The sequence below is a fragment of the Mytilus edulis genome, chromosome 2, assembly GCF_963676685.1.
Source record: "Mytilus edulis chromosome 2, xbMytEdul2.2, whole genome shotgun sequence".
Classification (NCBI taxonomy): Eukaryota; Metazoa; Mollusca; class Bivalvia; order Mytilida; family Mytilidae; genus Mytilus; species Mytilus edulis.
The window spans coordinates 78,403,881-78,419,569 of NC_092345.1; the positions used below are offsets into that span (position 1 = coordinate 78,403,881).

The window sequence follows — 15,689 nt, forward strand, 5'->3', positions numbered from 1 at the left end:
ATTCTTTGATATCAACATGATCAAGTTCAATTCTCCATGCAGAAACGAAAATTTTTTTCTATGTCCAGTAGCATCGTATATTCTTATTAATAAAATATTTTCTCGTACAATGTCTGGACATCGGTGGACATGCAACATTGCAAAACAATACTTTACAAATGAAAATCAACACTCTGCAGACTATAGTTATAAAGTAGGACAATAAATGAACAAAAGACAAACCCGGGACACAGAAGTACAAACAAAAGACCATCAACTATGAAAACTAAAAGTAAAATAGAAACATGAATCACGAAAAACATGCAGGGGTGACATCAGAGAGTAAAGAGAACGTGCTTCTTGCTAGCTGCCGTAGCTCTTAGGTCCTTATGTTATTTTTTGACTATTTGCAGACTATTGCAAGAAACTTTCCGTGAATACAATTCAGGTTGATATGAAGACAATCTTGTTTCAGTTCTTTTTTTTTTTTTTTTTTTTTTGGTAATTTCCAACATGAGGCATTTGCCTCATTTGCCTCAATGTAGTTACGGCCCTGCCAATCGACTTCAAACTTGGTACACATGTTCCCTATGATATGATCTTTCTAATTTTAATGCCAAATTTATGGTGGCCGGTTAAGGCCATTTCGCGTTTTCGCGTTTTCGCGTTTTCGCCCATCATATTATATAGGGCGAAAACGCGAAAACGCGAAATCGCGAAGTCGAAAACGCGAAAACGCGAAGTCGAAAACGCGAAAACGCGAAGTCGAAAACGCGAAAACGCGAAATATTTTTTCTTTCCGATTTCGCGTTTTCGACTTCGCGTTTTCGCGTTTTCGACTTCGCGTTTTCGCGTTTTCGCGTTTTCGACTTCGCGATTTCGCGTTTTCGCCTTTTCGCGTTTTCGCGATTTCGCGTTTTCGCGTTTTCGCGTTTTCGCGATTTCGCGTTTTCGCGTTTTCGCGTTTTCGCGATTTCGCGATTTCGCGTTTTCGCGTTTTCGCGTTTTCGCCTTTTCGCGATTTCGTGTTTTATATACCAACACATATTCTTAGTATTTGACTTTATTTCATAATCTATTTTGTTCAATTTAATATTTTATCATAAATATTTGTTGTTTTTTAAGGTGTTTCGGTTAAGGTTTAACTAACAAGGCTTTTCCTCATCAGGTATCCCAAGCCTCTAACTAATAAAATAATCAGTTTCAAAGTAAAGTTCAAAGCATCCATACGCACAGAATTTAAAAATTCTGCATACCGGGATACAAGTGAACAAACACTTCAACAGAGTTTACATATACAATGTATAATTTTTGAAATAGATTTAAACAAAATACAAATCAATTCATCTCTCAAATAGAGTAGAATTAATAAAATACATTTCATCTCTCAAATAGAGTTGAAGTTCATATATATTCATTTCATCTCTCAATTAGAGTTGAAATAATTATACAAACAAACAAAATAGTTTTGTCACAAAACAAATTTATACAAATAAATTACTATGAGTAATAGAAAAAGATCTCTCAGAAAAAGGGATAAGAAAAAACGATTAATAAAATACAAAAGTAAACTCCGTATACATAATAATAACAAAGGCCATCTTAAACGCACAAAACACTTTCATGAAAATGTAAAAAAAGCTTTAAACTATATAGAAGTGTTTTCACGTGAGAATCTCACAAACTATGAAATATTAGTTCTTGCAAAGGGATTAAAATTTATTCCCAGTCCTGATGTAAAATACATTAAACAAAATCTCTTACGAGATTTTGACGAACTAGGTAGAAAAATGCGATGCAAATATCACTTTAGTGATAAAACTAATGCGGACACCAATCATCCTTTTAGAATCAAATCGGGATTTAAACCCTCTTTAGCAAACAACACAATAGAAAATTATCTATTTGCCACAAAGATGGAAATATGCAGACTTAAAATAAACAAAGTTAGAAATAATCTTTCTAAACATGAGAGAGCGGCACTCAAAACCTTACGTTCAAATAATAATATAATTATTAAGAAAGCTGACAAAAATTCATCTACTGTTGTTCTGGATAAAAATCTATATATTAAACAAACACTGAATTTCCTGAACAACAGTATATGCTATGAGCAAATTCATGAATTTAATACGAACAAAATATCCGAAACTATTCAAAAAATGATCAAACAACTACACAAGAAAGAATATATCGACGATATAACATATAAATACCTAGCCAATAATGCCAATATACGAGTGGGACGACTCTATATGTTGCCAAAAATTCACAAAATTAACCATGAAGACAGAGAAAAAATCAAAACTAACAAAGATTTCCTTAAAAATATAGATATTCCTGGGAGACCAATTGTATCATTATGCAATAGTCCAATTGAAAAAAATTGGTCAATTTATAGACCACTTCCTAAAACCGGTAGTTAGCCAATTATGGACTTATACACAGGACACGACCTCATTTATCAACAAAATAGAACAAATAAGGGCACCGGATGACATAATTATGTGCACTTTTGATATTACTAGTATGTACAATTCCTTAACTCACGATGAAATACTGCAAGCAGTTGACAGAGCATGGTACAAAATATGTCGTAATAAACATGAAATACCTCTACCACCAAAAAAGGACTTCTTACGAATACTTCAATTCATTCTATGCAATAATGAATTTGAATTTAATAACTTGATATTCAGACAGACATGTGGAATCCCAATGGGAGCCCCAATGAGCCCATCCCTGGCTGATTTAAGAATGTTCGAGATTATAACGAATATTCTTGATATATTTCCTTTTAAAGATAACTTAGCACTGTTATCTATATACAGAGATGATGGATTCATTCTTTTTAATTCTAGTCAAGATAATCTTACTGAATTATTTAACATTGCTAATAATATACACCCGTTGATAAAATTTACGCATGAAATATCACAATCTAGCATTCAATTCCTTGACGTCACAATTTTTAAAGGAAACAGATTCCTTAATCATAATATATTAGACGTAAAACTATACCGTAAACCTACTGATAACTTTCAGTATCTTGAACGAACGTCAGCTCACCCATCATCGGTGTTCAATGGATTTATTACTGCGGAAATATTGCGTTTTATGAGATCATCAAATAACAAAAAAGATACACTAAAAGAAATTGAAACTTTTAAAACAAAACTTCTCCAAAGGGGATACTCGGAAAAAGATATCAACCCCATTATAACAAATGCACTTCATAAGGAAAGAAAAGATTGTCTAAGGTACAAGCTTAAAAACAAAAGAGCAATGCCTCCATTTGTTTTAGCCACCAAATTTAATCCTTCCTTCAATGGACTAAATAAAGCAATTAAAAAACATTGGCACCTAATTGAACAAAATGATAGCACAAAAACCATGTTTCCAAAACCTCCGATCATAGCATATAAAAGACACAAAAACTTGAAGGATCTACTTACATCCTCCAAGTTATAGGATAAACCAAGTTATAGGATAAATCACAACATAAAAGACAATGGTTATATCAAATCATAAACTGATTTAATTTAGAATACAATACATCAATACAAAGTTACCAGGTGTCGTATCCCGGTATGCAGAATTTTTAAATTCTATGCGTATGGATGCTTTGAACTTTACTTTGAAACTGATTATTTTATTAGTTAGAGGCTTGGGATACCTGATGAGGAAAAGCCTTGGTAGTTAAACCTTAACCGAAACACCTTAAAAAACAACAAATATTTATGATAAAATATTGAATTGAACAAAATAGATTATGAAATAAAGTCAAATACTAAGAATATGTATTGGTATATAAAACACGAAATCGCGAAAAGGCGAAAACGCGAAATCGCGAAAACGCGAAAACGCGAAAAGGCGAAAAGGCGAAAACGCGAAAAGGCGAAAACGCGAAAAGGCGAAAAGGCGAAATCGCGAAGTCGAAAACGCGAAAACGCGAAGTCGAAAACGCGAAAACGCGAAGTCGAAAACGCGAAATCGGAAAGAAAAAATATTTCGCGTTTTCGCGTTTTCGACTTCGCGTTTTCGCGTTTTCGACTTCGCGATTTCGCGTTTTCGCGTTTTCGCCCTATATAATATGATGGGCGAAAACGCGAAAACGCGAAATGGCCTTAACCGGCCACCATACAAATTAGAGATTTTACCCCAATTTCACGGTCCACTGAACATAGAAAATGATTGTGCGAGTGGGGCATTCGTGTACTGAGGACACATTCTTGTTCGCCTTGCAAAAGTAGTTGAACCGGTTTTGTGCATTGTTATGAATTGAACCTGCATTGATTTCACGACATGTCACAGTGAAATATCCAATGAAGTGACCACTGTCCAGTAAGAAAATCATTTGAGCTCTTTTAAACCTGTATAATGTCATTGCAAAATCATTTCTGCCTAGAAAAACACGAAACATTCATTGAAACACTTCTTTCTGTACTGATTGTGGTTTTTTTTATCAGGACCTGAACTAATAGTAAGAACATCATAATATTCAGTATGCTAAAAAGAAGTGTTATGAAAGCGGCAGGGCCGGGTCCAGCCATTTAAAAAAGGGGGTCCTAACCCCGGACAAAAGGGGATAGAGTTCCAACTACATGTCCCCATCCAAATGCACTGATCGTCCAAAAAAAGGGGTCCATCGGACCCCCGGAACCCCCGCCCCCCTGGATCCGCCACTGAGGTTTTTTTTTATCGTTCAGCTGCTGTCCTGTTGACATATGTAAAATATCTCCAATATTAAGTCTCTGGATCATAGTGGGTGCCATATTACCTTTTATTTTTTTTTAAAACGTGCTTTGTATATAGAAATAAGAAGATGAGGTATGAGTGCCAAATGAGACATCTTTCCAACAAAGACATAATTTAGTAAAGTAAGCAGTCATAGGTCCAATGCTGAAAAGTAAGCTATGATATTAATGACCCATAAATTACTTGTGTAAAACAATCAAAAAAACAAAAAAAACAAAACAAAAACCAGCCCAATTAAATATATAAAAGGACAAGAAATCTATACCATCAAAAAAAAATATATTGTATACTAGGAGCCTGTATTTCAGTGGTTGTCGTTTGTTTATGTGTTACATATTTGTTTTTCGTTCATTTTTTTTAATATAATTAAGGCCGTTAGTTTTCTCGTTTGAATTGTTTTACATTGTCATATCAGGGACTTTTATAGATGACTTTGCGGTATGGGCTTTGCTTATTGTTGAAGGCCGTACGGTGATCTATAAATGTTAATTTCTGTGTCATTTTGGTCTCTTGTGGACAGCTGTCTCATTGGCAATCATACCACATCTTCTTTTTTATTATAAATCCAACGCTGCAATTTTCACAATTTTCCACCTTGTCGCACATACATATTGCAGATTTAAGAAATCAGCTGTAATGATTTTATTCAGTTTGGCAAATGTCCGAGCCCGTTAAAAAAGAACAAACTTAAACTACAGTTGCTGACTTCACTACCTTCAAAAAAAGGGAACAGTTTGGAAGTCCCATATACTGAAATGTGACCAACAAAAATACTTATAGATTTTGTTAACACTGCCATGTATGTAAATATTTCTTCGCCTTTTTTACGAACACAAAATTCAAGGATCCTACATTTGCCTTTAATCATCTATACGAACATTGCTGTACTCTTAAATATCAGCACCGGCTGTTATCGACGGCTTACTTTACACCAGTAAGTTTGTCTCATGGATAATTGTGTTTTTTCGCTGTTGTTTCGTTGCTTCTGGTGGACAAATACATGAAATCTCTGTGCCATCATCAAACATGTTAATGGCTATATATCGGGTAATTCAAACCCTTTTTTCTTCGCAATAATATTCAAGATAATAGCCCAAAATCTGCAAAATTTCCTTAAAATTACTAATTCGGGGGCAGCAACCCAACAACGGGTTGTCCAATTCGTCTGAAAATTGCAGGGCAGATAGATCTTGACCTGATAAACAATTTAACCCCTGTCAGATTTGCTCTAAATGCTTTGGTTTCAGAGATATAAGCCAAAATCTACATTTCACCCCTATGTTCTATTTTTAGCCATGGCGGCCATCTTGGTTGGTTGGCCGGGTCAGGTCACACTTTTTGTAAACAACATACCCCAAACATGATTGTGGCCAAGTTTGGATTAATTTGGCCCAGTAGTTTCAGAGGAGAAGATTTTTGTAATAGATAACTGAGATTTACGAAAAATGGTTAAAAATTGACTATAATGGAAAATTGACTATTAAGGGCAATTACTCCTAAAGGGGTCAATTGACCATTTCGGTCATGTTGACTTATTTGTAAATCTTACTTTGCTGAACATTATTGCTGTTTACTGATTACCTCTATCTATAATAATATTCAAGATAATAGCCCAAAAACGGTATAATTTCCTTAAAATTGCCAATTCCAGGGCAGCAACCCAACAACGGGTTGTCCGATTTGTCTGAAAATTTCAGGGCAGCTAGATCTTGACCTGCTAAACAATTTAACCCCCATGTCAGATTTGCTCTAAATGCTTTGGTTTTACATTTTACCCCTATGTTCTATTTTTAGCCATGGCGGCCATCTTGGTTGGTTGGCCGGGTCACGCCACACATTTTTTTAACAAGATACCCCAATAAAATCTTGAAATCTTGAAATCTTGAATGATTATGGCCAAGTTTAGTTTAATTTGGCCCAGTAGTTTCAGAGGAGAAGATTTTTGTAAAAGCTAACGACAACGGACGACGGACAACGCCTGATGCAAAGTGATGAGAAAAGCTCACTTGGCCCTTTGGGCCAGGTGAGCTAAAAAACCGGTCAGTTTCCAAGTCATACCAAAGGTAACTAGGTCTTATTACAAATACAAGATATATATCAACTGATAGCAAAAGGTGCTTGACATTTGAACATATATACAGGACTAAATTATATAAAGTGACAGCAATAAAAAATAATCAATAGATAACATGACTCAAGTACAAATACAGGAAATATACTCAATAGTGGCAAAAGGTTACATTACTTTTGTTCAAATACAGGTAAAAAACCAAGTGAATGAAATTTAAATATATGAGACACCAAGTGAAAGCCATAGGTTTATTTAATGGCCTTTGTTTAAATCCAGGACATATATCAAGTAATAGCATTACAAACAAATACAGAGCAGACATCAGTTGAATGCAACAGACTTAAAAACAGACATGTTCACTTGTACATGTTTGTGTGAAGCACAGGGACATATACTAAGTGATTACTATAGGAAAAATGGCCTTTCTACAAATACAACACCATCCGTATCTTTATTGAAAATCACAGTTCAACAGAAATAATATTAAAATAAATAGCCACAGTTTGGCATCATGATCATTAAAAGTACATTGTATAGAAATGTTAGGCTCAAAGGTTATAAATTAATTGATGGAGTTCATGTCTTCAGCAAATGCAATTTGTCCATCCAGCATTATTCTCCACGCTGTTATCATTTCCTTCTACGAACTGGTTTTGATGCATTTGTCTCCCCTTGTTTAAATCCCTCTGAAAATTTACTAACACTGTCAAACCCTGTTAAAAAAAATACACACACAATTAAAACATGTTGTTGAAAATACAAAACATAAGTAAAACCGAAATCATATGTGCAGTGAAAAGATATGACTTCAATTTATTTGATTAAATTATTAACAAGGAAACAACATATGCTGCTAGAAAGGGCACATAAGTCAGCTATATAGAATTAAAAAATTGTTACATTGTACCAATGTTTTATCCAGAGCTCCAATATACAGAAAAAAACACTTTTTGGGACATCCAGTTTCAACAATTTGGTAAGGGTTCCCCTGACCTTGACTAACCCACCATTTGTAGAAACACATTGCTAACCATTTTTTTCTAATCCAATTTCCATAACTTCCTTTAGGTAGGCATAACTGAAATTCTTATCTGTCTGGCATAAAGTTAAATCATATAAATACCTGATTCTTTTGCTTTCTGACTAACAAACACTGTAAGTTGGGCTGCTCTTCTTACTGGCTTACTGTCAGCTAACTGATAAAAAAGATTGAGCATAAAGTTGTTATAGTACATTTGTAATTTACCCCTTTTTAGAAAATAAAACTGATGCAACATGCAACATGTGTGTCCGAGCGAGAACTGCTAATTTATGTATTACTGAAAAATTATTACACCAGGGTTTTCGATATCACAAACTAGTCAAAACATTTACTAAATTTTATCATCGGTATAAAGACATTATTCGTAAATATAGCTCAACATGCAGACTTTTAATACGTTCAGGTATTTCACATCCAATTTTTTATGGTAATATTCTTTATAAAGCACAAAGGTGTCAGTATTCACCTCAGAAACTTACAAAACCTTTGAATAGACTTATTAAGAAGGGATATAATTACGATACTGTTGTCAAGTCATTAAAGATTGCATATTTTGGCGTTAATATTGAGTCATTGATAAGGTCTTTGCATCGGAACTAAACACATTTATTCTAAAAACAGTTGTTGGCATGACACGGGTTATGTTCTTCTCATATATGTTATGATGGTATGATACTAAACCCCTAACGGGAAGGATTGTGCCTGATGTTCATATGATGAAATCATAATCTTTCAGTCAGTTTAGTTGAAGTCTGGAGCTGGCATGTCAGTTAACTGCTAGTAGTCTGTTGTTATTTATGTATTATTGTCATTTTGTTTATTTTCTTTGGTTACATCTTCTGACATCAGACTCGGATTTCTCTTGAACTGAATTTTAATGTGCGTTTTGTTATGCGTTTACTTTACTACATTGGTTAGAGGTATAGGGGGAGGGTTGAGATCTCACAAACATGTTTAACCCCGCCGCATTTTTGCGCCTGTCCCAAGTCAGGAGCCTCTGGCCTTTGTTAGTCTTGTATTATTTTAATTTTAGTTTCTTGTGTACAATTTGGAAATTAGTATGGCGTTCATTATCACTGGACTAGTATATATTTGTTTAGGGGCCAGCTGAAGGACGCCTCCGGGTGCGGGAATTTCTCGCTACATTGAAGACCTGTTGGTGACCCTCTGCTGTTGTTTTTTATTTGGGCGGGTTGTTGTCTCTTTGACACATTCCCCATTTCCATTCTCAATTTTATATATATAAATTTATGTTTTGTGAGTGATCATAAAAACTATATTCAAACTTTTCAAATTACATTACATTATAACCTATCAATGTGTGTGAATGATTTTGGGAGAAGGTATGACAAAACATCTTTTTTGGTCTCTTAAATTATAAAATTGAGAATGATTATCAATCTACCAAAGCATGCAAATTACATCAATCAAATGTTTATCACACATCCATATCAATATTTGTGTATTTTGCCTCACATATTAGCATTAGGGTCTCAAACTTCTAAAATTCATTTCTAAGTAGCAAAAAACACCAAATTAGCCAGCTCATACATGTATGTCCTTGTTATCTACAAAGTTTCATGAAATCTGTTGTGTGATTTCAGAGGAGTTGAGATGGCAACCTGTTACAGTAGTATATTATTGCCAAAATTCCTAATTCCTAGGGCATAACTCTTAGAGAAAACTCTAATTTGACATTAAAATTAGAAAGATCATATCATAGGGAACATGTACATGTATACTTAAAGTTTCAAGCTGATTGGACTTCAACTTCATCAAAAACTACCTTGACCAAAAACTTTTAAACTTAAGCAAGACAGACATACAATCAAACTGACGAATGAATTGACGCGCAGACCGAAATACAATGCCATTAATTATAAGTGGGCCATAAAAATCATGATAAACACTATATCAGAGAAAATATTAAGCACTTACTTTTTGAATCATTTGTTCATTATTCAGCAAATATCTGGAAAAGAGAATAAGGATAATTATTATTCAATATTATTATACTTCAGGTTAAAATGACAGATTTTGATTCGCTAATTAAATGGAGATAACTTACCCTATACCATGTATAGTATCACATGGCCATGTGTGAAATTTTTGAATAACACCCTCTCCTGCATAACAATCAAAATCATTAATTTTAAGGACAATGAAGTGAATTTACATCAATAATTTTGAATACAATGCTAAAGTTCTCTGTAATGACATCAGAAATTGTTATAATAAAAGATACAGCTTGCTTAACTTTTGTTGTTTTTCTAGCTGCAATGTTGTTGTGTACATGATGCATAGTTTATAACTTTCCATCTAAAATTTTAAAGACAATATATAATAGCAGAACATTTGGTATAATAAATTATATGTTAACATCATTTTGCAATAACTTTTAATGTTATTCATGTTGTGACACTGACGGGATTGCTTTCCTTTGAACATGTGTTAGATACTTAGTCAGCTGTAAGCGGTTCTGATAAGGTAAAACTTCTTTAGCTCAGTCCGTTAACACGCTGCCTTGTAATACAGAAGTCCCGGGTTCCAGATACAGTGGAGACAAGCAATTTTGTAATGAAATTCATGCTCTCTGGTTACTTTGAAGCCCAACTAAAAACCCATGGTGCTTAGAGCGGAATTCTAGCTATGGTATGTTTGTGTGAGAGCCAAAATGGTATGATGACTCTTGAGGTGGGGAAGTGTGACGGGATTGCTTCTCTTTGAATGTGTGTTAGATATCTAGTCAGCCGTAAGCTGTTGAGCTAAGGAAGTAAGCTCAGACGGTTAACACGCTCCCTTGTAACACAGAGGTCCCGGGTTCGAGTCATGGTGGAGACTAGTCCAAATAATCATGACATCATGAAAGGCTATTATATTTTTTTTCTTTGAAGCCTTACATCGACGCAGGAAGGCGTCAAAGCAAAAATTAAAAATTTGGACTAGGTGGAGCAAAGCAATTTTGTAATGAAATTCATGCTCTCCGGTTACAATGTCATTAGTTATGAAGGTACCCCAATTACAAACCTCAGTTGTGGATGGGAGAGTGAAAATCCCTTTTCTAAGATTGGGCCAAGTCAGAAAAAGTGGGATATCCCCTGTTTTCAGACTTTTAGAAGAGTTGTTTCAAATACATTGTATGATCAGTCAGGGGACTTACTTAAATAAGTGATTTTTAAATCACTTATTTTAGTAGCAAATTCAAAGTTTTGTCACAAATTGTGATTTTGTAGTTTTACCAAAATTTTAAACACATAGGTTTAAAAAATATCTTTTCATTAGTAAAATTAAAAAAAATGAATGTTTTGCCTCTTTTAAGTATCAAGGTTTATGCCTTTGATGCTATCATTTAGCTGCAAATTCTATTTTAGTTGAAAAAATGCTATAATAATGGCTTTACATAATGATCTGATACTTTCTTAACAGATTTTTCCCAGCAGTGGGAGTATTTTTCCTGTAAAGTTTAAGGTTTAATCTTTCAGATTCTAATGTAATAAAATTCTACTGATCGCGATAAAAATTTCACTGTTCGGGGGTGTTGAAATTAGTGGGGTTATTAAAATAATGATACTTAAAGAAGTGATTTTTGGGAAGGAAATTGAGGTATGATTTTTATGTCATTATCCTAGATTCAGTACAAGGTCTTCACCTGAAATGACCTGGTCATCCTAGACAACACAGATGTTGGTTCAGATAAGTTTAGAAACAAAATTAGTCCCTGGATCATTAGTATTCTATATTTAAACATTGTTAAAGCTACAGTAAAATTAAATCACTTCTTCTAGTGATTATTTTGTACTGCCTAAATAGGTGATTATTAAAGAAAGACAACTCTTACTTTCAACCTTTATGGAAATAATGTTACTTGAATCAGTGATTTAGAAAATCACTCATTTAAGTAAGTCCCCTGACTGAATCCCTGATATCTCGGCCTATAACAAAATCGGACTATAACAAACTCGGCCTTACACATAATCGGCCTCCAAAAATCGGACTATAACAAACTCAGACTATACCAAACTCGGACTACTAGAAGAATATAAGACATATATAAGTATAATTTTGGTCGTTGCTGCTATTGGGAATTAATTTTTTTTTAATTTACCTACAATTAATTAAATAATTTATTTTAAAATTTTTTGAAGGGGATAAACAAAAATATGTTAACATGATAGATATCTATATATAAATAAAAAGTACAAAAAACTTCTTTTTAATATGAAAATTCACCACTGATTTGTCTTTTCAGTATAATTATTTGTAATAATGTCCCTCTCTGAAAATAATTTTTTATTATATGCATATCTTAATTGATTATGACATTATGTCACGTGTATCGTTGACACCTTTTTAATCACCATAAGTTAAACAAACAACTGGCACATGTACTGATGACACAGGTGTAAGGATCTTGATAATGATCAATATCAAGCCATTATTCAAATAACCATGAACATAATCAAATTTCAATAAAACAGCTATTTCACAGGTTCATGTATTGCATTTCTTAAACACAAATAATCATTAATTGATTAAATTTCTTCACATTTTCATTTGAATTTTAGTCTTAAAACTAACTCTTATCAAAAGAAAATCCAGCACCTTAGAATGGAACATCCAGTGGGTGACTTAGCATGTTGTCTTTCGGGAGAAAGGAGAAAAAAATTCCTTGGACGCGGTCAATGATTCCTTTAACAAGAATATATATCACCCATATTGAACAATGATTATCGATGTCAGTTTCTAATTCTTATACCACAAAAATAATAACTGAAACAATACATATTTATTAAACAATTATCTTATATTTAATGCCAAACAAGCATTTGGGTTTACGATTGCATTTCTTGTTTTAAAGAAAGCAACTTGTTTAAACATATCAAATCAACTCATATAACAAATATTTAATACATTTCTATATATTGTTTTTTTTTTAAATATTTATTATAATCTCATAAATTCGTATATAATTTTAATATAATTTTAATATATAAAGCGTTTTTTTGTTGTTAAAGTATATAATTTTAATGTATAACGTGACGGTACCCAAATTGCACCTATTTTGACAGTTTTTTCAACTACGTTTTTTTATGATTAAGACAAAAGTTTCAATTTTGTGTTTATTTTGTAGCCGTATCGTTCTTTACTATATAGGTACACCAATTTGATTTTCAATTTATATGGAATCATAGAAAAATTGGTCTGAACTAACCTCCAAACCATCAATGATTCTGTAATGAGGAGTACCCAAATTGCATCCATGCTTAAACTCGCATCGTCAAAAGTCGAATAACAGAGCTTTTGTTAATTTTTTTCAAATATTTTGAACAATTGGATATTTGTCCATGCTTACTCTTCTTTTTTTAAGAAATGAATACTTGAAACATATTGTATTTTCTAATTTCAAAAAGATGACGTTTTGATGACGTCGCATGGCGACGTTTCAGTACATTTTGCTTTTTCAGTAAACACTTTATCTATTGATAAATACTGTGAACGTTTTGTGTATATCTAAATATATTTACCTATTTTGAAAGACATGTATAGTATCAAAACATAAAAATACAAATTGTTTAGTCTCTAGGAGATCTTGTAAGATATCTGCTGCTATTTTTGCTAAATAGGTGCAATTTGGGTACTCGTTGCAATTTGGGTTAAAGTTTTTTTTTTTGTTAAAGTAAAAAAAAACAATCTACTAATCGTAGTCCGAGTTTGTTCAATATATTTCTGCATATAAATAATGGTAGGCCGAGTTTGTTCCAGTCCGAGTTTGTTACTGTATAGTCCGATTCTGAGAGGTGATGCGGATGAGAATCCTCTAGATTTTCCATAGACTTCAATGTAAATTAATTTAATTGATATATATCAACACCAGTTGAATCTAGTAATTTTACCGACTTAATATTGTTAAAGACACTATATAATATCTCCATTTTGATTTTTATCATACTATATCCTCTGGTTAAAAAATAATCAGCAATATAAATAATCAGTTAACACCTTCAAATAGATGAAAAATCTAGAGGAATCCTATCTGCATCACCCCTTGAAAAATTTAAATGCCAGGATGTCCGGATCTGAGAATAGGCCGATTTTGTTTTAGTCCGAGTTATCCAGCAGCCCCAGACTGATGATAATTTTCCCTAATTTGGAGTTAAAAATTAGGTGATGTTTTTTTTAATCTTTACTTGCAACAGCAAAAAAACCTAAGGGGCAGTGCCTTATTTGGGATTTTTAAAACTAATAAAAGGGGAAAGGGGTTGTTGCAAAATAGGATTATGCACTGACTTATGGGACACAATCTTTTCTGTATATTTTTAACGAATATGAAATCTTAAAATAAAAATGAACAATGATATCATGATAAAATATACCTTAATAATGATCTGATAGGCATTTCATTTGTATTTGTTGACCTCTAACAGTCTAAATCAGAATTTTTCATAACAGTATCTGGTACCTATAGTAATTAAACCAGTTTGTCTTACAAATAGATACACGCCATAGAATTTATCATACTTTGTTTCTTATTAAAAAAAATTATATACATTTAAATACTCTTGAAAACAATAAGAAAATATAAAGTAAATTCATCTTTGATTCAGGAAGATATGTCACAAATATATTTAAATGAGTAAATTAAATAATTAATAAAAAAAATTGTATGCTGTATATCCGACCTAAAAAATTATCTCCCCTAAAGCGCCTTTATCGTTACAAAACGTGTGTTATTATATAAACTAAAAATGTAGTCTAAACTGGTACTGGTCATTGCCAAACAGTTGCGAGGAATAATAACTTCTAATGATACTATTTTATTTTTAATTCTCCTCATCCAATTTATTTCAGGTAAGTAATTAAAGCCAGAAAAAGAAATTAGAAGTTAAAAACTAAAAAAGGGGGCTGCACATAATTTTACATAACAATTGACGTGAATTGTCTGTGCAACAGAACAACAATAAATTTTTCATGGGAGTGTGTGGCTGTATTACACTGGCCTGTCTGTTTAACCATCAAGTGGTTTCATAAGTCTTTAATCCTTCTATCATGTCAATCTGGCCCCAAATTAAGTCATTGATCCGGCCTGATGAGTGATGTCCATCCAGGTATCGGGATCGTTCGCCCTGATTACATGTTCGCCCTAGGTTCGTTCGCACTGAGTTTGTTCGCCCTGGTAATCCGTTCGCCCTGGGTTCGTTCGCCCTATTTTCATTTATGATATGTACAATGTATACGTTACATTAATGAAAGAAATATATATTTATATATATTAAAATTTATGTATATCTATTAAAAGTTAAATACAGAATATTAATGAAATAAAATTCTTGGCTGCATTGTTACACTTTATTTTATAATTACTTTTAATTACTGTTGATTGAATTTTGATTGCTGATAATTTGAAATTTTGATATCACTGATTGGTATATGAATTGTCTTTGATGGATTAATAATGAAAATAACATTTTTCTCAAATAAAATTTTTACAAAGTTATTGCCAAACTGTACAAGCCGTCCGACAACCTACTAGACAACGTTCAGCCGCTGCAGTAAAGAATTTTAGATCAATAAACACTTTGAACTTTGAACACTTTCTTATGTATAACTTTAGTACTCCTAACGTATCATTTTTATTGATCAAATCATATGTGGAAATGTAAAGTAAAAGGATGTGTGATAGTGATTTCCTAGTAACGTAATTACATACAGATACTAACTTAGTTCTCAATAGTTCGTAAATATTCGGCGAAATTGTAGACTGACTTCAACATATTCAATTAAATACACACAACACAATACTATAATAAAAAATAAAAATCAGGGCGAACGGTCTCAGGG

At 32.8% G+C, this 15,689-nt stretch overlaps 1 protein-coding gene and 1 long non-coding RNA gene across 3 annotated transcripts in view; one reads left to right on the forward strand and one right to left on the reverse strand.

The window, feature by feature from the left end:
* Nucleotides 1-7,245: 7,245 nt before the first annotated feature.
* Nucleotides 7,246-14,347, reverse strand: LOC139513022 (uncharacterized). The gene is made up of 4 exons (XR_011662372.1): nucleotides 14,225-14,347; nucleotides 9,789-9,822; nucleotides 7,932-8,004; nucleotides 7,246-7,521 (listed from the first exon to the last, which is right to left on the reverse strand). It is a non-coding gene; the product is annotated as an uncharacterized lncRNA (long non-coding RNA).
* Nucleotides 14,348-14,527: 180 nt separating this feature from the next.
* Nucleotides 14,528-15,689, forward strand: part of LOC139513052 (uncharacterized) — a 29,791-nt gene continuing 28,629 nt past the window's right edge. For both annotated transcript variants that reach the window (XR_011662377.1, XM_071301163.1), the window contains exon 1: nucleotides 14,528-14,699. The gene's annotated coding sequence lies outside the window, so the exon portion shown is untranslated. The remainder of the gene's footprint in view (nucleotides 14,700-15,689) is intronic.